A 21,570-nucleotide genomic window follows, 5' to 3' on the forward strand; every position below is an offset into this window, starting at 1 on the left:
CGGTGCAAGTTGTTCCACTTTTCTATCTTGTATGTTGTTTTTTTTTCTTTTATACCATAGTATTTGAAAGTCTTATGAACTTCATTTAATATATTGATTTTAGCCTTTGTATGTGTAGGTGTATTTAATTACTCTGGGAACTTCTGGTTAACGCTGTAGAAATTCCTTTCTTCATCAGAGAAAATAAGTATGGTCATAAAATTGCTTCAGAAACATACAAATAGTTTAAGAAATTATAATCTTTATTGTAATAATAATCTCCTAGTAGTTTCTGTTAATGTTCATCCAGAAAAATCAGGCAATCAAGCAAACAAACAAAAAGTTGTTCTGTGAGGTACTGATATCTGTGAAAAGCATACGTAAGGCTTTTACATGACACTTCTATAACATGCATTCAGTTGGCTTTTTTCAAAGTGGCTATGGTGTTGTCAGTGGTTTTTGGGATGATTTGGCCCAGTTCCATGACTAATTGGGGCAGAAGGACCCACAGACTCACACCTCTGAGGAAGGGGAAAGGGGCAGGGAAAAGGTAGGGGGATGGACCTAAAAGCAAAACAGCAGCAACGAGCTAAGGGAGAAAACTAATTTATTACATATGATTGCAGAATGCAAGATAGCACAGTATAATACAATATAATTGGAATTTAGGCTAATAAAACGATAGCGTTCAAAATCAAATGCCTTACTCTAATGTTGAAGCCTAGACGGCTAGGGAACACACACTACAGAGATGAGCAGTAAAAGAAGGAAATGTCTCGTGATTTGTGAGCAGTTTTATCTTTCCCTCTAAATGGAAAACAGAAGCAAAACAGGGAAGTCTTCTGGGATTTGTATTTCTTCTCTTCTGAGAACCAGGTACCTGGAAAAATTGACAGTCCATGGAATTGGAGCATTAACTGTTTAACTCCTGGAGCACTACATGATGCTATGATGTGGAATACTAATAACAAAAATCATAAAACCATGACAGGTGTGAAAATCAACAATATTAGAGGATTCAGTGTGAATGTTTATATGCAGTACCAGAAGTAAGCTGAGAAGGTATGCTCCATTTAGTGTTCATCTTCTACAATAAAAGGACACCTCAAAAATTATTTTCCAATAGTGCTGCAGGTTGTGTACAGTAGTGGGGTGTTCTGCGAAAATAAATTCTAGTAACAAGCAGAAAAAGCTGATACTCCAGCACTTAAAGATTTCCCTGTCAGGCAAATTTGAAGTGGTGCCCTCTGGAATCAGTGCTATGCTAAGCCAATTAACTAATCTTGTCTTACTATCCTTACTATAACTATTCTGTTATAAATTCTGTTATAGTACACATGCTGATTTGCAACTCTAGTGAGATTGTCTGAGAAGGGTAATCCAGCATTTTGCATTGCTTTAGTGATTTTGGACTCTTGTGTATTTGTACTAATTTATGTCATTGCCTTTGGAGAATCATGAAATAAGGAGAAAAAAAACACAGTTTAGTTCCTGTGTTCTTTGGACTTTCAGAAGCTTAATACACACCATGTGGAAGACTTGTTTTATTACAAAGACTAATTAAAAGAATTGAACTATCTGAAAGAGATGGTGAATAATTGGGGGGTGGAATTGTAACATGGTAAAATATGTTGATAGTATCCTTGAGTACTCACACAATTTGTTTATATTGCATTCTTTCAGTTCTTACTGTAGCTGTTTCTAGGGACAAGTACTGCATGGAACAATTTGAGTTTCCTTAGATTAGGATATGTTTAAAAAGGTTAATCAGGATTAATGTAGTTTTTTACACTGATTTTGACAATAAATGCTCAAAAATAAATCTAGTCTTCTACAGATTTCTGAACCAATCATAAAACAAGTTTTATAGTAATATGGTTTCATTCTTGAATAAAAGAAAAATGATAAAATATATTCATTGATTGGGTACAGTTCTGGTCACTTTAGCTCATCTAAGAAGTGGAATAGTTTCACAAAGTACCAATCCAATGATTCAAGACAGGAAAACATTGACATCACACAGCTTAAAGGCTGGGACAAAATGGATAATATACAGGGTGAATAACTAGGGTTACTATGAAGGCATGTAGGTTCTCTAAAAAGTTTTCATGCGAATCATGAAATAGCTTTGATCCTTTTGTAGATAATACTAGCAGTTATACTTGTATTTTTAGCTGTTTGTTTGTTTTTATCCCTAAAAGTAGCTGGGTATAAACTAGTCTATATCTGGAAGAGTTAAGGAAAAAATCTACATTGGGAAAACAATTATCTTCTATCAAGTTTGGCCTCAGAATTAAATAAGTATTCCCAAAGTGGAGCAAAAGATATTTTGCTGATTATGTTTATAAGGTATTCTTTTTAACAGATGGTCCATGGATCAATGCTGTTTTGCTGATTTAGGTACTTAATGGCTCCCATTATTGAGTGCACTGAAATTCTTAATATCTATCCATATAGGAGGTAAGTAAGTACTCCACCATGCAGACAGGAAACTTAAGTTTTAATATAATTGAGTGCCTTCTCAAAGGTAAGGACTCTGGGAGACTAGGGACTCAACAACAAAAATTTTTAACTCACAAACTTGTTTCCTTACCTAGTGGACTACCTGAAACTGGTATGGATGAGTTTGTTAGAAGCATCCAGCTACCATAGTAAGAAATTCAGAGGAGGTCACAACAATCTGAAACAAGCCTTGTGCTGAATGTTTGAATCATTAGAATGCTTTCTTTCGCCTTCCCTTAGGGAACATCTAGACTCTGCAGGAGGCATATTAGCTGAGGTTATGGACACACTCCACGCAGCTCACTACAGAATGGTATCTGATGGTCTTCTACGTAGGAGTAATGAACCTCCCATTGGCAGCCTCTGTTGACTACATTTTTTTCTTAGAAGCTCTGCTTGGGGATCAAAGTATATAAAACTCTTTTTATCCTACATCTGTGTCTGCATGTAGAAATATGTTCCTCCATGCACAGGGGCACAGATAGGGATTTAATTCATGATTATAGAGCTTGTATTATGTGAAAATATATGGAACACTTTGAAAACATTTGTTCTATATTCAAATAAATAATTTTAAACAGTCATTTTTGACATACTTTCTTCTGTCTCAACTGTTCAAATCATTGCAATTCTCAAATGCTTTGGAAATTGAAAATAAAACGTAGTTGCACTGTGGATATATATATGTATATATGGTTATAATTGCATCTTTGCTTCAGTTTTTCCTCTTAGTAATAGTTTTCATCTCAGCCCATGAGATCTATTTTGTTTCCAGTTCTCTCCCTCATGCCACTTGGGGCAAGGGACTGAATGGCTGTGGGGTGCTGAGCTGCTGTTGGGTTACACCACAACACAAAGGAAGCCAAGAACTTAACTCATTTATACACTTATACATACATAGATACATATCTATAAATGAGTAAAGTTCTGATATATATATGAGAATATATATATGAGAATAAATACGTCTAGAAATTGCATGTTTCAAAACATAGTTATTAATTGGCCGGACAAACCAACTGAGTTAAATCAGGTCTTTAAAACAGCCAGATCAAGTTTTGAAGTAATATAAGGGGCTTGAAAACTCTTTCAAATAATTACATTAGATTAATTTAAAAGGTTTTTCATGAGTTATAATGATGCATGTCTCTAAAGACAGTTCTGCTCTCTGCATGCCCCAGCATCAATAGCTCAGTTATACTTTTATTTTTCTTTCTAATTATTTTAGGGATTTAACGTAACTGCTGGGAAAATAAGATGAAAGTGACCTTTGGATAAACAATTTCATGTAGACTTTGTGGTGGTTTTCAAAATATATCTCTTTGTAATTAAAAGATTCTGATTTTTAGTTGATTGAAGACAACATAATTTTCTGAGAGATTTGTCTATTGGTTCTAAATGGGCATGCAGTGTGCGAAAGTCTTGAAGTCACATGGCTTTAAGAAAACGTTGATGGAAAATGAAAATGAAGTAAAGGTAGGAAAAGTTCAGAGGAAAAATACACCACCACCACAAAACATTGAATACAGAAGGAAAACGGAACCACATTCTAGGTGTAGATTATAGAGTTTCCTAGCATTTTTATCACCATATGTACACCTTGTCTCTGTTGTTGCTTCCTTTTGAGATGAGTTTGCTGTTTGCACACTTACCTTTTATGTGAGAAAAAATAGGGTATGCCAGAACAGCAGGAGTTTTGATGCACACTATTAAGTACTCTACAGCTTAAAGGTAATGAACAGCACACCACAGGGGAGCAAAGAATAGGACCCATTCCTGCTGCAGAGAGAATGTAAATGTAGTGTAGGTGTGCTCTGCAAATCTCTCATGCAGCTATTCGCTAGAATGGGTGTATACCTGATGGCTGTAGCTGAAGAGCTATGGCATTGATAGAAGAGAGGAGGAAATGAGATGAGGAAGAGATGGAGGAAAATGCTTAATCATGAGCAACGAACAGATGTGTAAATCCCACTAAAGGTAAAGGTTAGGATTAAGTGCTTTTCTTTTTCAGAGAGAAATCATAGCAGATGTTTATGCAGCGTCTGGAATAAAGTTTCAGTGGACTACTGTGCTCTTTACAAATACAAGGCTTAGTGTTTCTGTATTACAGCAGAGGTAATCTGCTTTATTTTATTCAGTTTAGTTGCAGACATGGGAAGCTGGTGAGTTGTCAATAAACCCTCTCAGGAAAGTTTAAGCATCCATGTTTGACAAGAGGTTTGAATAGAACAAAGAAGGGATAGAAAGGAGTTTTAGACTTAAAAATTTGAAACTGAGAATAAATGGTCAAGAATTTCTTTGCAACTAATCAGAACCATATTTGCTTTTTCTTTAACAGTTCTGTTTCCTCTGCTTTTCACTGCTAGAGGCAGAGAAGCATGAAGACTGTGAATAAATATGACTGAGAAAATATTTTAATACACTGAAAGAAAACAAGCCTGCCCTAGTTCCGTAATTGCTGCCGATCACATTTCAGAGCATGCAGCATTTTATTTCTTTTATTGAGTGAAGACTAAGTGTCAGTATTTTCACGATTATATTCTTCTCTAGTCTTTCTGTTATTTCCAAACATCTCCAAAAGATTTTAGTAATCTGAAAGAGTAGGAGGTTTCTATCTTACTCTTTCAGCTTAGTTTTCTGTAAAATCCATATCAACAGTTGCTCTTGAAAAAGGAGATTTTATAGTTTCTAAGAATACCAGGTTTAGTAAAGTTAGTATTCAAATTACTTTGTATGGTAGTGTTTATATTACACTTTAAAGGGCATTAAAAATGATAGTTTTTCTATCATTATCAAAATGAGGTATAGGCCTCATTTCTAATTTTGTTTCCTTATTCTCTTATCTTCTGCATATTCCTGTTACAAATTCTGATGACTCTGGTACTGAGTTAACTTGAGCTTGTTAGGAGATGATACCACAGCTGCTGCTTGCAAGGGAACAGCCCTGCAACATAACCTTGCCTACTGCTTTACACATTCAACGGAAGTGGTTTCAAAGAAGCCACAAAGAATGTGTGTGTTGGAGACTCTGAATCCAAGAAAATATCCTTCCAGATCCCTTTCTGAACCACCCCTGATTTTCAGTGCTTCTTATACTGGAGCTTTTACAGCTTTATTGATTTGGTTGCAAATTTTGGTGTGTCCAGGTTGCTGTGCAGGTTTTTGTTTGTTTGTTTTTTCCTTTCCTTCCTGAATTATTGCGTCTCTGTTTTGCACTGCTTTGGATTTTGAGTAAAAATGTTTTCATTATAATGAACACAACTCTTAGAACTTAGCAATCTAGAAAAAGCTTTAGTGAAGCTTTGGTGGAGAGGACTGTTTCCTTCCCATTTCCCTGCAAGACCTTGTTTTCATAACTTGAATAGTACCATTGAAAGTCTTCTTAAATCTCTGAAAGAAGAAAACAGTACTATGCTATTTTTCAGAAGGTGGTCTTCAATCTTGTAGTGCCTAGATAACTGATTTTTTCTGCTTTTCTTAACCATTGTGCTGTCCAGCAGTGTTAGGGCATGTAGAATTCAACACGGAGAAAATTTCAAGCTATGGTTCACAGCTTGTTAATGTTTGTCAGCAATGCTTTTGTTCATTTTTACACTTTTCTTTCTTAAGCTTCACTGTCAGCCTCATGAGCTATGTTATAGAAGTATGTACTCATGAAATAGACTCCAAATATATTATGTATGTCACTTTCTTCTTCATTTAGGTAGAGAAAACATTTCAGCATGAGGTAATTTAGATTTTAAGGTTCACTGCATATTTGAACCGATTTACACAAGCTCTTCATAGCCCTGTTTGTCACAGGTATGGAATTTCTATTTCTAAATTTCTGTTTGTCTGTCCTTACCCTCCTGCAAACAACATTGCTGAAGAACTTCTAACAAATCTTACATAAGCATTTGGATTTGACAAATTTAATGAAATTGTTGGCTAAAGAGAAGGAAGAGAAAGTATTACATGTTGTCAGTGAGTGAAAGACAGATATGCAAGCGTAAGCTTTCCTAGGCATAAGTGAATCCACCCTGGAAAGCGCATCGCCACACAGATTCACAGAACACTCAACTTCAGAATCAAAGCGTGGTTAGCTTTCTGAGGGAAGTAATGGATGAAAGAGAGGAATGAAAAACCTTATTGTGCACAGACTTTGTAGAGCTGGGACAAAGTATTTTGAAAAGTCAGTTCTCATAATCCTGGTAGCAGCATGTTGAATCAGGTTAAACCTCCTACTTGATGTAACTGTTGTTAAGATTAGAGATTTTAAATAAAAACCTGCAGGCACTTAAAAAAGCAGTCTTACAGCTAAAAGAAATATTTCTTTTAAAAAATAGGGTATGTATTTCATCGGTGCTGCCAATCACGTAAAAATAAGAGTTCTTTTGTGCCATATCTAAATACATTAAAGGAATATGTTTTAAAAGACTTGAATAATTTTTCACTCTACCCAGGAGATGAAGTTTAAGATGTTAATTATTTGGAAAATATCACTTGGATTACATAGGACTTTAATCACTTCTGGTCTTGGCTCAAGCACATGGAATTTTAATTGAAAAGCTTCCTTGAGCTTATCTGGAAGATTTTTATGTTCATTTCTGCTTGTGTTTCTGTTGTTGTTGTTTCTTTGGTTTTGTTTGTGTGTTTTTGTGTGTTTTTTTTTAATGCATATTAGTCACATACTTTTGATTTGCACTTTAGACATTGTCTGTTTTATGTGTGTTAGTGTCCATTCACACTTTGTACTTATTTGTCAATGCTATAGCCTCTATAATTAATATTCACAAAAATTGTATCTTCTGGAAAATTTCTAAAAGCAAATTTTCCCTCTTCAGTAGTATTGCGTAAACCATATACATTGTTACAAAAATGGTAACTCCAGTACTCTGAGCTGAAAGACAGAAGTTGAAAGGTGAAAATGATGTATATCCTATGATACATTCAAGGCAAATGTCTTTAGAATTAGCAGTTCACTGCTGGAAAGCCAGAGGTCAGGTCACAGCTGGTAGCAATCTACAGCACATTTTTGATTGTACAGCTAGTGAAAGTATTATGTCATTGCACTAAGGTACTTGTGACTGTACAGGACCTCTTAGGGTCTTTTTCAAGGTTATATTGCTGAGTGCTAGAATGTTATTCTACATCCCAAATCTTCAAAGCTCTGAGAATTAGAAACCTTAAAATTTCAGTAAAATGCATTTATGAATATCTTATGTTTCCAATATGTGTATACATATATATATATATTTAAATAGCTCTCCTCTCTCATTGTTATTTTTGCTGAGATGTATTTTTAAAAAGATTGTGGAACACTTCCTCTTTTCTTTTGTAGGCCAAATGTAAATAGCTCTTGTAGCATTCTTACTACATTCTTACTAATACTTCCTTCAGCCTTTCTCTGTGCCTGCTGCTATTCAGTCAGACAATATTTTATACTGTTTCATCAGGAAATTTCATCAGAACATTGCAAAAATATTTAACAAAATGTGAAACAAATATTTATTAATAGCTCAAGTTTGATATTTCCCCTTCAGTCCCAATACAGTTCAGCATTACACTTCTTTCCTTTAGCCCTTTCTTGACAGGTTTTTAATTAATCTCTTAAAGGGATTTCATCTTTTCCTTTTCCTTTTTCCTTTTTTCCTTTTTTTCTTTTTACCTTTTTCTCATTTTTATTTTTTTTTTCCTTTTTCCTCAGCATAAACACTTCTGGTAGCCGTGAATCTATAACTCATGGAGGTGTCAGGTTTAAATCATTCAAATATCTGCACTTCTTGGCACAGTGCAATGAATTAATTAATTTTCTTAGTTTCACCTTTTCAGAATGCCAAATGTAGCACTACTTATCTTCCCTTTTAATTTAAATGGAATCAATTCATAATGACTCTATAAAAATTTAAAGCCTATGATGTGATTTTTGGAGTGGTCTCATTATTTATGAATTTTGAAGAAATTTATCTTTGATAGTTATTTTGTTAGTGAGAATTCAGGGAAATCCTAACAGCTTTTTATTTCCACTGATGGCTGACATCAGAGAAAATTCCATCAAGCAACTTGCATCTTGTTACTGAAGTAGGAGAGCAATACTACAGAGAAAGTGCTATGCACTGTAGCATTCCTGCTTCAATCACTGACCCACTAATACAGTTCTCCAGTTTTATTACTATTATTCATGTTTATAAAAGAGAGAAGAAAATAATCAATGGGAAAGCAAGTGTCTAATATTTACCTATCCAAACTCCTTTCCAGTTTGAAAGTTATATAGTTTAGTTTTATGGATGCTAGACAACAATTATCATTAACAACCATCTCTTCTACTATTTATTTATCACATTTTCTGCAATAACAATTTTTAAAAACTAGTATTTCTTTATATTTAGTTATATACTCTCCCTTTGGAAAAATTCTTCATTTCTTTTCCTCATAAAGTTATTCGTAATATTCTTTTTCAGAAAAATTTGTCCTGTTCTATCTTAGTCCATCACTTCAAATGCCTTTAAGAAATCATTTTTAGTGACTTTCTCTCTAATTAAAAGTCAACACGTATTGAAGTCAGCTTGTTTTGCAAACCCTCAGTTCTCTCATACTACAACAGAACCGATTTCTTCCCTGTTCTGTTTGTTTCAAATCCAGCTAAAAAGTTAGTTACATATCCCTGGCTGGCAGTCTTCCAGAATAGTTGTAATGCTCAAAATTGATTGAATAGTTCTGTCATTCCAGAGGGCAAATTAAATCAGAAATGCACCTTTCTAACTGTTGTTCCCTTAATTTCCTTAATCTGCAACCAGTGCACAGGAAACAGTTCCCAGTCCAATTACCCTGAACACTGATATCTTTAAGAAATGCACAAGAAGCTCAGGGGCCCATACCACTTACACGCAACATGTGGCATTGCAGGTCTTCTCAAGTCAAAACTGACATCCCTGAAAGAATCTTAATGCATAAAGAAATGAATAGAATGAAAGTGAAAATTTTACATTCTGCTTTCAATGCTTTCATTAGGAAATTATCAAGTTGTCTAGAACTGTATCATGGAATTTAATTATATGAATTTGACAGTTGGACTGGATGATCTTGGAGGTATTTTTCCAACCTTGGTGATTCTATGATTATAGGATTCTATGAATTTAAAAAGAGTTGGAAACATTACATAAACCCCATGATATAAAGTACAGAGCAATAGCATCCAATAATTAACTGCTGTTTACTAGCTTATAGTTATTTAGATACTGTAAACTGCTAATCCCATGTTTGATAGTTAGGAATTGCCCTTTGCCACATTCTACATGCTGACAATGAGAACAGGCCCATCATATGCTGATAGATCCTTCCTATGAGGAAAAGCACTGGTGATCTATCTCTGGATACACAGCCTGATGCACTTTATAACACCACTGGAGTCCACAGAGCGTTCCAGTGGTGCCAGCTATTTTGTATATGCCTATCTAGCTCCAAATGTTAGCAAGCAGGTTGCACATTAGATTCTTTTAAAATTCACTGTTAGAATATGCGTACAGTATCACATAGTCATTTAATTTTTTCGTTTAAAGGATGCATATGCTCAAAGGCATTTTCTATCTGAAGAACACTATTCTATTCTGGCATCTGTTGACTCTTCTTTTTGCCTCTTTGAAGTTTGTGTGTCTCTCTGAGTCTATTAAGGTTAGAATTTCTGGAGTGTTTCTTCTACCTTTTATTTCTCCTGCATTTCATATATAGTCCTCTTTGTCTTAAAATCTGAGAGATTCCAGTCTCATTTGAGGTGGTAAATCAGAGTGGGAGACATATTTTGCTCACATTCTTGGAAAGTTTCATGGCCTTCCCCCACAGCTTTTCTTCTGAAGCATTGAAGGGAAACATATGAAATTTGTGATATAAAAATACATTGTATTTATAGCATTTTATTTCATGCCTCTAGCTTATTTCAAATCCAGTTCTGTGTTTTTCTTCTCCTGTCACAGATGAGAAAATAAGCAAATATGTTTGCAGTACTTCACAATACTAAAGTCAAAAGACCAACCACTATGCTCTGCCTCAGGAAAGGAAAAACAATAACAAAACCAAATAATTTATTCTGGAACAACCTTGAATGCTTCATTTTACCATATATGTCTCTGAGTCATGAAATTATAAAAATAGAACCCAAACCACAATCTAGTTAAGAAGAAGGATCCCATTGCCTCCCAGGGGAGTTAAATTTCATCCACTGTAAAGAATGCTCTGCTTTCCATTTCTTTCAGTACGGTAGCTGACATAGAGCTTTGGAGTAAATATTGTTTTCTTGAACCAGTCTTTAAGATAGTCCTTCTGATTGATGTACTTGAATATAACCTACCAGGTCTTTCTTTTTTGTATTTGCCTGCCTTTTGATTTACGTTATGATTCAACCATATAGTTTTATTTAGAACAATTCATATAAACAAACTGAAATAATTTGACCTCTGATCCAAGAGGCTGAGCTATCAGATTTTTTCCATGGAAAATCTGATAAAAAAATTAAAGTGGAAATATATCCAATACCAGAAATTTTATACAAAAACAATAACAGTTCAATATATTATAAAGTATGTTTTTCATATTAAAATGTGAAATACTTTGGTTTTAACTTTTAGTTGGCCATTTTTGGAAACAACTTTTTTCAGTAAACTATAATGCAATATTCTGAAATCTGTTGCAGAATTGTAAGCTAAGACTTACTTCATTTTAGGTCACACAGAACCATCAGAAATGTTCCTACGGTATAGAATCTATATATAATTATGTGAGCATTATTCATAGCCAGCAATTTTACTACTATGTTTGTTGTCTCTTGGATATGAGTTTTTCTAAGAAAGCTCAGAAAAATGCTTGAGAGTCATTCTGAGAAAAAGAATGTATGAGCTATTCTTATTCTGTTCCTGCTCAGTGACAATTTTTTCCATTAACACAGTTCAGACTGAATCTGTCGTAGCTCTTATGGAAAAGGATGAATTTTCACCAGTTCAAATGAAATAGCAGAGGGGAAGAAGACCCCATGATGCCTATCTGGGATTAATATATGAATTAATATACATGAAAAAAATGTTTAAAGTCAATAGCATAGCAAAGAAGTCCAAAATGGGAAGGCTCTTTCCAATGAATTCCCTACCTTCCCCCTGCACCCCCCACCCCCCAAAAAATCTTGTTTTAACTTCTGTCCTTAAGTAGGAGCTAGATTGCTACACAGCAAACTCGTTTTCTTAGGACAGGCAATGAACAGCATGCTTTCACAGAATCACAGAATTGTAGGGGTTGGAAGGGACCTCTAGAGATCATCGAGTCCAACCCCCCCTGCAAAGGCAGGCTCCGTACAGCAGGCTGCACAGGTAGGTATCGAGATGCTCATGCTTTGCCACATGCAAGGTAGCTCAGTGACATTTTTGACATTTTCTCAGGGAAATAATATGTAAGAATTATAGTAGGTGGGGGATATTTTTCTTTTTATAGTCAAGAAATATACAGTAAAAACAGTTTTCAATTATTTTGAGTACAAGGCATATTTAGGAGCATCTGCTGATACTGATTTGTGCATGAGCCCCACTAGCCATGGTGCAAATTGCACATGCCAATCGGTGACAGCAAATCTTTCAGAATTGCCTTTTAGAATTAAATTGTAAGAAGGTAAAAGGTTTCACCATGTATAGCCCTTTCACTACTTCATAAAGTTCACAGCATAGGAAATTCCTCTCCTAAACCTGACACACATTCAATGAAGATAAACTACACATACATCAGCAGCTTGTATGTGTATTACTCTACCAGTCTGTTTCTATTAAAGATTAGACAAAACACAAGACATAAGTTTAACTTATGGAATACATTAGTATGCATATATTTTACAATGTATAATCTATATTTGCTATGTTTTATATATATAATACAATATATTCATATACATTAATATTTAAAATATTTTAATAAATTCATTACATTTCTGTTATATATATATTGCTCAGTGTAAAATATATTTTGAGAGGAAGTATATGTGTGCATGTGTCAGTGATAATATGCACATATTTAAAAGAACTTTTTAAATTTTGACTCTCCTTGCATGTCTTTTGAAACAATGACAGAGTATTTTGACTATTTCTCTTTGCTAAGTTTGCACAGTAGCGAGCAAATTTAGGTTTTGGATTTGAATCTAGATAATTAAATGGTAAGAAAATGCATTATGAGCTTTCTTTAGAAGCTGTGTCACATGTTTCAATACCAGCTCTCATTTTTAGTTTGATGACTATTTGTGTAATGAACTTTGAATATTCCTATCTATCTCCAAATAGAGTGTTCTCTCTACTTGGGTAGGTTTAAGATTGTGGTGTCTCTCTTGATTACAAGTAAATATTTTGTTTGTTAGATACATCCTTTAATACTGAATTTCTTTGCTTAGTAATTTTTGTTTTTAAGTTCAGACTCCTTCAGAAGCACTGCTGTGTCAGTTCTATTCAGTGTGCACATAACCAAGACTGTTGATGGTACTGATTATTTTTCCAGCTCATCAGCCAGATTGAAGGGAAAAGTGGCTTCAGATTCAACCCTTTCTTCTTTGCCTTATTTTGACTTGGATAAAAAAAATTAAATTTAAAATGAAATATGTTATTTTCAGGTATGTCAAAAAACAGCATAAGTCAAGGGCTAAATCATCAAGCACTGCCAATAACAGAGCTACATCACGTTCTCGTATCAGGCAATTCAAGAAAGAAGAGATTGAGATTATAGTAGCCCACCTTCCTTCATCTTCTAACATTTGGTGATCTCTTGTAATGTTTTGAAAAGTATGCGAAAAAAAAAAAAAGGTAAGAGGGGAATATATGATCTCAATCCTCAGTATGATTGCTGAGGGTTAACAACCAAGGAGTACCTGGGGCAGAGGCCATCATACTCTGTAGATGAGAGCATATTCAATATGTGCAGCTACTTGATTTAAAGTTAAAAAAAGAACAATATAGACAGCTACAGTAAGAACTTCAGCAAATTTATTTACACCTGTGAAACCAATGCATCATTATACAGTTATAGAGAGTATATATAGTGTAGTAGTTATATAATACCATACTAATTTTATATAATTAATATATTATAATATGTAACATATTGCATATTCCATATTTTTAAAATAATTGTGTATTATTATACATACGAAGAGAAAAAAACAAAGCAAAGTTAGTAGTACCTTTTTGTATATTTGGATTTCTCTGAAATTAGATGAAGAGTTCAGCTTTTAGAAATCCCTTCAGACTAAGGATAATGGAAGAGGTAGTGAGACTAAATCAGTTCTGCCTGGAATACCATTTCTGGAATTCCTTGTTTTAGTCAGTCTCCACACTTAGATCTGTTATTTTAATCTTCAAACATGTTTGGGAGAAATAATTTCTGTATTTAGGTAAAATATTTTCCCTTGGTAGGGTTATTTCTTTGTGGGGCATCAATTCTTGTACAAATCTAATAATTAAGGGAAAAACCTCTATTCCCAAGAGTATGTGACAACAGAAGAACACTTAACATAGATCCAACAACAGGGTAAGAAGCAAAGATATCCTCCAAAGCTTCATTGTTATTTTTATCTTCTGTTGCCTCTCACTGCTTCTCTGCTCTTCTTAAAGAGCCCCTGGGAACGTAGAGAATGTGTTGTATAAAAAATATTTCAAACCCAGCATCTCATTTGGAGATTATACTTTAAATGTACGTCTTTCAAAAAGAAGGAAAAAAAGCTTTCTCAGTATAGTAGGCTTTCCTAATGCTGATTCCCTTACCAGTGCTGCTCGGCCCTGACAATTTTCTTTCTACTTGCAGCAGCTCATACTACTTACAATTGATTTCCTATGAATAGTTCAGAAAAAGAAAATAGCAGTGTGGAGCTGCATCTCTCTTGCAAACAGTTAATCAAAGAAGACCACTGGAGGACCTTCAAGGGAAGCAGGTCATGTTTTTCCTCTGTTCTCAACTGTCAGTAGAGGGACTCCTGAAGTGAGGGGCACTGGAGCAGTGGGTAAATTATGGGTTCCCGGGGGCTCCCAGTCCTCCTCACATCAGCACCAACTTCTCCACTAATCCCCCTAACTTGTAGCTCCTTGGCAGTCTCTGCTGTCTTCAGCAGGATAACCCTGCCAGTGCGTAATGGCCTTTTCTGGATACACTTAGAAACCTGGGAGCCAAGTTAATTCTATTTCAAAAGATATTTGTGAGGGCAGAGGGGAGGAGAGAGCTCTCACGAAAGGTATTTACTACTCAGTTTATGCAGGTTTCTATTTCCCTGCATACATGAAGGGGAAGTAAGATAAATTAAGACAGCTCATAAACTCATTCTGGCCTGAAGTCAATAAGAAAAGGATTGCCCTTTGAATGCCTGGTCTAGATTTCAGGGATCCTTTTTTTCAGGTAAATTTAATCTGGTTTTAGCTTGCCCTTCTTCATTACACTGCCAGATGGTGCTTAGGCACAGCAGATGAAGTCAGATTACCCATGCCACCCTTCCTTTTCAGCTTGGCATGAATATACTGAACACCAGTTTTTGATAATGTTCAGCTGTTGGATTAAAGATGCTTTGACATTTACTTATTCTCAGGAGGCTGAAGAGACAGCACAGTCATGCCAGACAAATAACTGGAAGTTATTCACCATATCATCAGCTGAGCCATTTTGCGCTGTGACTCCTTCTGACCTCATAAGGTAAGAGAAGCCGGTATTTGTGTTACTTGAAGAAAAACTTCTTGGGAACACCTTGAATATTCCCAGAATGCCATAGTTCAGTAAGCGGCTGTTGTTATCAGCCCACTCCTTAACTGCTCTTGGGAGATCAACGCTCCTGAGCTACCTTGGAGTTAAAAATCCAAGTTTATATGGATTTCATCTGAAGCTAGCCACAAGAAACAAATAACATCTTTAGAGGCAGGTCAAATCTTTTACAGGGTGTAGAGGATTAAACACAGTCAAAATCCCACGAATCTGCAAAATACCTTATTCTTAAAGGGTCTCCTCTGCCATCTATAGTAAAATAAAACACATGGTCACTTTGCAGCTCATCATTGTTAAAAATACTTGACAAATTTTCAATCTGTTCTTGACAGGTGGCCAAGGTTTATCTTGCCCTTACATTGCCATACTTCTTCATCTGCATCAGCAAACTGTGCAACTCTATAACATCAGGCTGATAGAGATAATAAGGTCTGAGAACATGGAGGATTTACTTTCCAAGTGATTGGTTTGCTTCAGAATCACTCTGGTGTCCTCCCATGGGTTGAAGCCCTATTACATTCTTAGGTACACATTCAGGGCACAATTTCTGGTCTAGTTTCACCCAAAAACTCTGACACCTCTCCCCACTGATAACCAAAGGGGAAGGAGGGAAGATGATGAACTTCGGGAGTCCACTCCTGATCAAACAGAAATGGTAACACAGATGCCAACACTGAGGAGGAGCACAGCAGAGTCAACTTTCTGGTCTTGTCAAGATTCTTTTGTGTAGAGTCAGTGCTGCTACTGGTTACTCCTTTCTCCTTGAGAGAACTCCTTGGGAGTTGGAGCAAGCCTCCACCTCTAGGGTCCCACACTGAGGGCAGACTCCTTTCCAAGAAACAGAGGAGTATCTTTTGCAGATAAGACAAACATGTGGTGCACATCTTGTCTCTTGTCTGATTGCTGTGAATGATCCCAATGCACTTAAAAATGAGAGGCTGCAAGTCACTGATGGCTTCGGCTGGCAGAGCTGATGAGAGTACTCTCCCCATATAATTTTGCCCTGAGGTTTTAACTGAAGTGCAGTATTCTCTTATTCTTATCTCTGACTGCTTCACAGCACTGCTGTGAAGTGTTAACGCCGCATTTTTTACCAACTACAAAACAAATTTTATGAATACTGCTTTTCAGCGTGGCAAGAACCTTAGGGTATTTCTGAGGACACACAGCTAGGCCAAGCTATGATGCCTTACTTAAGCATTGCATAACTTGACTGCTGAATCCAAATCTCTTGCTAATTGTATTTTTTCTATGGAGACTCTTTTTTGCTTCACATATGCTCCATGCCATCCTTCTGCATTCTTCTCACAGACCAAGGATCCCCCCTTGGCTCGACCAGTGATGGAACTTGGACCAGTGATCTCTTTCTCTGTCCATCCATCTCCCTTACCTCCTCTGTCTCTCTCTTTTATTTCTTTTTCCCTCGTAAATTTGTTAAGCAATGCAAGGCTTATTTTGATTTCTAACACAGCCACATAGTTTAGCTGCACAGCTTACATAGACATAATCGTAAGAGTGCCAGTACTTCAAGATAATTGCAGTACAGAGATTCTCGTTAAAATTGATGATTGTGTTTGGACTTTGAGTGCCAGTTTCACCCTGATCTAACTAGGGGGATTTTTGAATCTGATCACCCCTCACTCCCTTCGTGGGCAAGACATGACAATTCTGAACTAATTCTTTAGTAGAAAGTTAAAAATACATGTACTGTGTATATCTATATAGTTGGGATTCGACACTATAAATCTTCCTGTAGACAGGCTTCTGGGGAAACCTCAATGTTACCTCTAAGACCTTATTTCCTAGATTGCAAATAAGTCCTAGACCTGCCTAGAGAGATGCACTAAAAGCTGCTTCTGTTCCCCATCCCTAAGTGTACCTGAAGCCACTGATAAGCTATGAGCATTTAAAGCAAACGTTTTCTCTCAAAACGTATCCTGCTGCAAGATTACTCAGGAAATCGGATGATCTTGGCAGAGGGTCTTTATATAGTATTTGGGGCAAAGGACAGGGAGGTGCCTGAGACGGAGAAAAGCCTGAGGAACTGATGTGTGATCCTGAAAGAAGACCAATGAAGGGGCTTTTGAGTCACAACATTACCTAAGAGACAGAGCTAGGATAATAACCTAAACTGTCTTAGAGCTCTTGGTTTGAAATGACCCTTCTGGTGTTAATATAATGGCAAACTATAGCCCAAGTTATCTTTACCAAAAAAATGTTTCCAGTTTTAATTTCCATATTTACAGGTAAACCTGTAGCCCATACCAGTTGGTGCAAAATACTTATGATTTGTGCTAGACCCTCATATGCTATTTTGCATTCAAAACAGTGAATAGGTGAAGCTGTCATCATTTTAATTTGGAATTTTAATCTGCCTTTGTTTTAAAAAATTTCTGATACATATTTTTAACACTAAAAATACCCACATATATACTTGTATATACATCTAAAATAAAATTATACAAGGACCGCTCTGAAAGTAATGCCTCTTATTTTATTATGTTGGCCCACGACATCAGAGGCAGATGCTGCTGGTATGGCAGTAGGTGTTGGACCTTCACATGACTATCCTGTTCCATTTTATTGCTGTGTGACAGATAGCAGCAGAGGGGCAGTCTGACACAGTGGCGTCTGACAGGGAAGAGCAGATGAAGAAAAGGTGTGTCACTGAACTCCATGCAAAAGCAATGGCACCCCTTGACATTCATTGACACTTGCTGCATGCTTAATGGAGATCAGCCAGCGGATGTGAGCACAGTGAAGTGGTGAGGCTTGTACAAACACAGCACGCAGGCTCTTAGTCATTGCTGGCAAAAATGCATAGCTACTGTTGGTGACTATGTTGAAAAATAGTGTTGTGTAACAGAGAATCTTTTTCTACCAAGTAGCGTTATTGTGCTCTTTGTACCTGTTGTAGGAGCATTACTTTCAGAGTGACCAACATAATTTTCAATCTATTGGGGAATTCAATGCAATCAATATTTGCATGTATATATGTACATATATGTGAGTAAATATTGAAAAACAAGATCTTTATTTGATATAGTGTCAGCATATTTTTAAGAAAAATAACTTACACTGGAGGAATAGTTATTACATTCCTTTTATGGTTGATAGCATAATATGAAAGAGAAGCTGAGATCGCTTTCAAAGTTAAAATATTAGCAATAACGCTATATGACAAAGCTACTTTTATTAGCAATAAATCTGTATGAAAACACTGGTTAAAACTTTTTACTGCCCTGTTAAGGAAACACTACCTAAGCTGTTCTCCAACAATCCCTAATAATCAAACAAATTGTATGACAGTTTTATCATCCAAACTCCTATTCTCTGCTAATCTTCACAATAGTTCATATTACTCTGTGCTTTCCAGTCGTGCAATAAGTAATACTTTTACAGGTTTGTGGGAGACATGTTTACATTTTCTTCATGCAATTTCTATCATGTACTCTTGGAGCATTCAAAGTGTGCTTTGTGTTGGTAATCAAGTACTTTTCAGCATACTTGGTGGTATATATTTATGTTGGGGAATATATCACAAGTTTTTATTCATTGTTTCTTTGAGTGTACTGTCTCAGACTGCTCTCCTCTCCTTAACATCAACTCTGGGTTATTATTTAATAATAAAAACTTCAACTGTGTAATTACAAAGTTATTAAAGAGATTATTCAGCCTGGACCTTCAAGTATATTCTAGCCCCAGGTCTACTTACGGGCTGACTAGACGAATATAACATGCTAATTAGTAATGGGGAAGTAATTAGGACAGGTTTAGTGCATTCGTGTTCATACAGTTTCCTAATGTACTCATGGGCAAAAGAGGTAACAACAAAGTATGAATAAAACGAGTTGCAATTGCCGTGTGGTTACAAAGTTCTTTGTAGCTACACCAGCATTTGTTACTAGTATGAAATCTTTTCTGCTGCAGACAAATTTGAGCAAATTTGATACACATTTTTTCAAACAAGAAAGACTGAACTGTCACAGTGGCTTCTTTAAAATGCTTTCCTTGAAACAACATGTCTTTTTCCTTATGCCCAGACAGCAGCCTGTTTTTCATTCATGAACCGATCATGTAACATAACGGGTCTTCGTGATAATAGTGGGGTGATTTTACCTTGTGAAGCACCAGCAGAACTGTATAATATCCACCAGATATTTACTTTAATTCTTTTTTTTTCTTTCCTGATGAAGCTCATACAGTGGAATCAGTTCTTCTCCTCTCCAGAGGAACTACTTTTATACCTAATACCTTTAGGCTAGTGCTAGAGGTACAGCTTGCTGCAACTGCTTCTTTTGTCTACTCCTGTAAAAGCACTGATACATTATGCCTGCATTCTTTTATCTCTGTCAGATAACACCAGGTGACCCTGAAATTTTGTTTCCAAACGCTGTAGAAATGTCCAACAACATAAAAAATATCTGCTACTGTTTGAGAATAGGAAGAGATTCCCTACATCATCACTTTTGGCTTCTGAAGCCTAAACTGAATCCAAATTGCTTCCACCCTAGAATAATCAGAGGAACATAGTCAGCCCTAAGAATCACTATTATTTTATCTAAAGAGCTCTTTACAGTTCTCTTGTGTGTAGTAGGTGTTCGGTGTCCATGGTGGGGTCCCTCTCCTGCTCCTTGGGGAGGATTTGGAAACTTTCTCACAAAATAGTGGAAGATGCCTTGACCCCTCATGAGTCTTCATTGTGGGAGTGGGAGAATGTGCTTCACCCTTCTTATTGCTAGGTTTCACTTTCTATTATATTGCTTTGTCTTTCTTCAACTAGTGTTGAAAGTCAAGAAGAGTCGAGTGGATAGTGACGAGGAAGTAGCTGTTGGGGGGAGAGCTGGATGGGTTTATCAAGGATGGACTCTATTTAGAAATGCTAAATTGCTTTATTTCTGCCTTCTGTAAAAAAATGTTTTTCTTTTCTTTCTTTTGATTAGAGCATTCCATTCACCTTTTCACAGTTAACATTACAGAGTTATAAAGCTCCAAGACACATATTTTCTTTAGTTTCTAGTTTATGAACTATTTCAGTGAGAAAATATTTTGCCAAGATTTTAAAATTTCTTCTTGACTTGAAAAAATTGAATAAGTGTGTTATGACTGGCCTTGAACTATGTTCTCTACTATTTATACAGTGGTTTCAACTCACTGTTTCCTTAACATCTTTTTATAGAACAAACAAACATACAAACAAACAAAAAACAACACAATAACCAAGATTAAATGAGTACTTTTTTACTTTTTTACTATCTATAATGAATCTGAAGCTAAGCAGTTGACTGTCTTGGTAGGAATTGTAATTTAATTATTCTTTTAATCATTTTAAAATTTATTTTCTGTGTTTACATTACAGCTTTTTATAGATGTTATACTCCTGAATTACAATAACTAAAGCTGTCTCTTCTGATCTGCCAGCCTGGGCGGGAATAAGAATACACTGGTTTGTTAAATAGGTTTTCATTCTACCTATTCATGCATAGTTTAGAATACATCATAAATTTGATGCTTGTTTAAATTCCTTACAATGCAAAAAATGTATTTCCTCCTCTGTCACAGTTTCAAAGAAATGTATAATCTGTAAATCAATTCTTTCTTTCCTTGAGGATTTTCTGGTCTTCTCCCACTACGAGAATAAAAATCACATTTCAAAGTAGGCCACTAAGTATCATCAATTTGTCTTTGGTATTAGTAGATGTAAGAAAAATGGTGTTTAGGCTTGATCAAGGAAAGAATTATAGAAAAACGAAACAGAAATTCAGTATTAGTTCTTCTCTGCTGGAAGTTAAACACTGCTATATTTTTTAATTAAACTTATATGCATTGCATTTCAGTATATGAATCATAGTATCTAGTATACTTTTATGATTAATTGGGAAGGAGAGAAATGCGTGACATTGTGCTTTCACAACCTGCAAATCATTTCTCTCTTTTCAGAGAACATGTAAAGTTTCTTTTTAGTAGAAAATGGAAAGTCAGACTTCTCTAGTTTAGCAGGGTTTTGTTAGGAAGGCAGACTTACTTAATAGTAGAATTTGAGCAGTAAAACTGACATTTCTAGTTATTAAGAAGAAGTAATTGTAAACAATATTTGCACCTAAACCTAAAGTTTAATAGGGATGAATACAGAAATTATAAATGCAGTAGAAGATAAAAATATGGAAAGATAAATTATATATGTATTTTTGTCTTTACAGTCTCAGTGCCCTATTAGAATTATTTATCTCCACACTTTGTTGCATACCTGAAAATCAAAGACAAGAGTGGGACTTCTATCTCCTACTGCACAATTTTTGCAAGGAGGGATGATGCAAAGTAAGAGATGAGGTCCAAAATTTATGCAGTCAT

The sequence above is a fragment of the Numida meleagris genome, chromosome 1 (genome assembly GCF_002078875.1).
Source record: "Numida meleagris isolate 19003 breed g44 Domestic line chromosome 1, NumMel1.0, whole genome shotgun sequence".
Taxonomy (NCBI): domain Eukaryota; kingdom Metazoa; phylum Chordata; class Aves; order Galliformes; family Numididae; genus Numida; species Numida meleagris.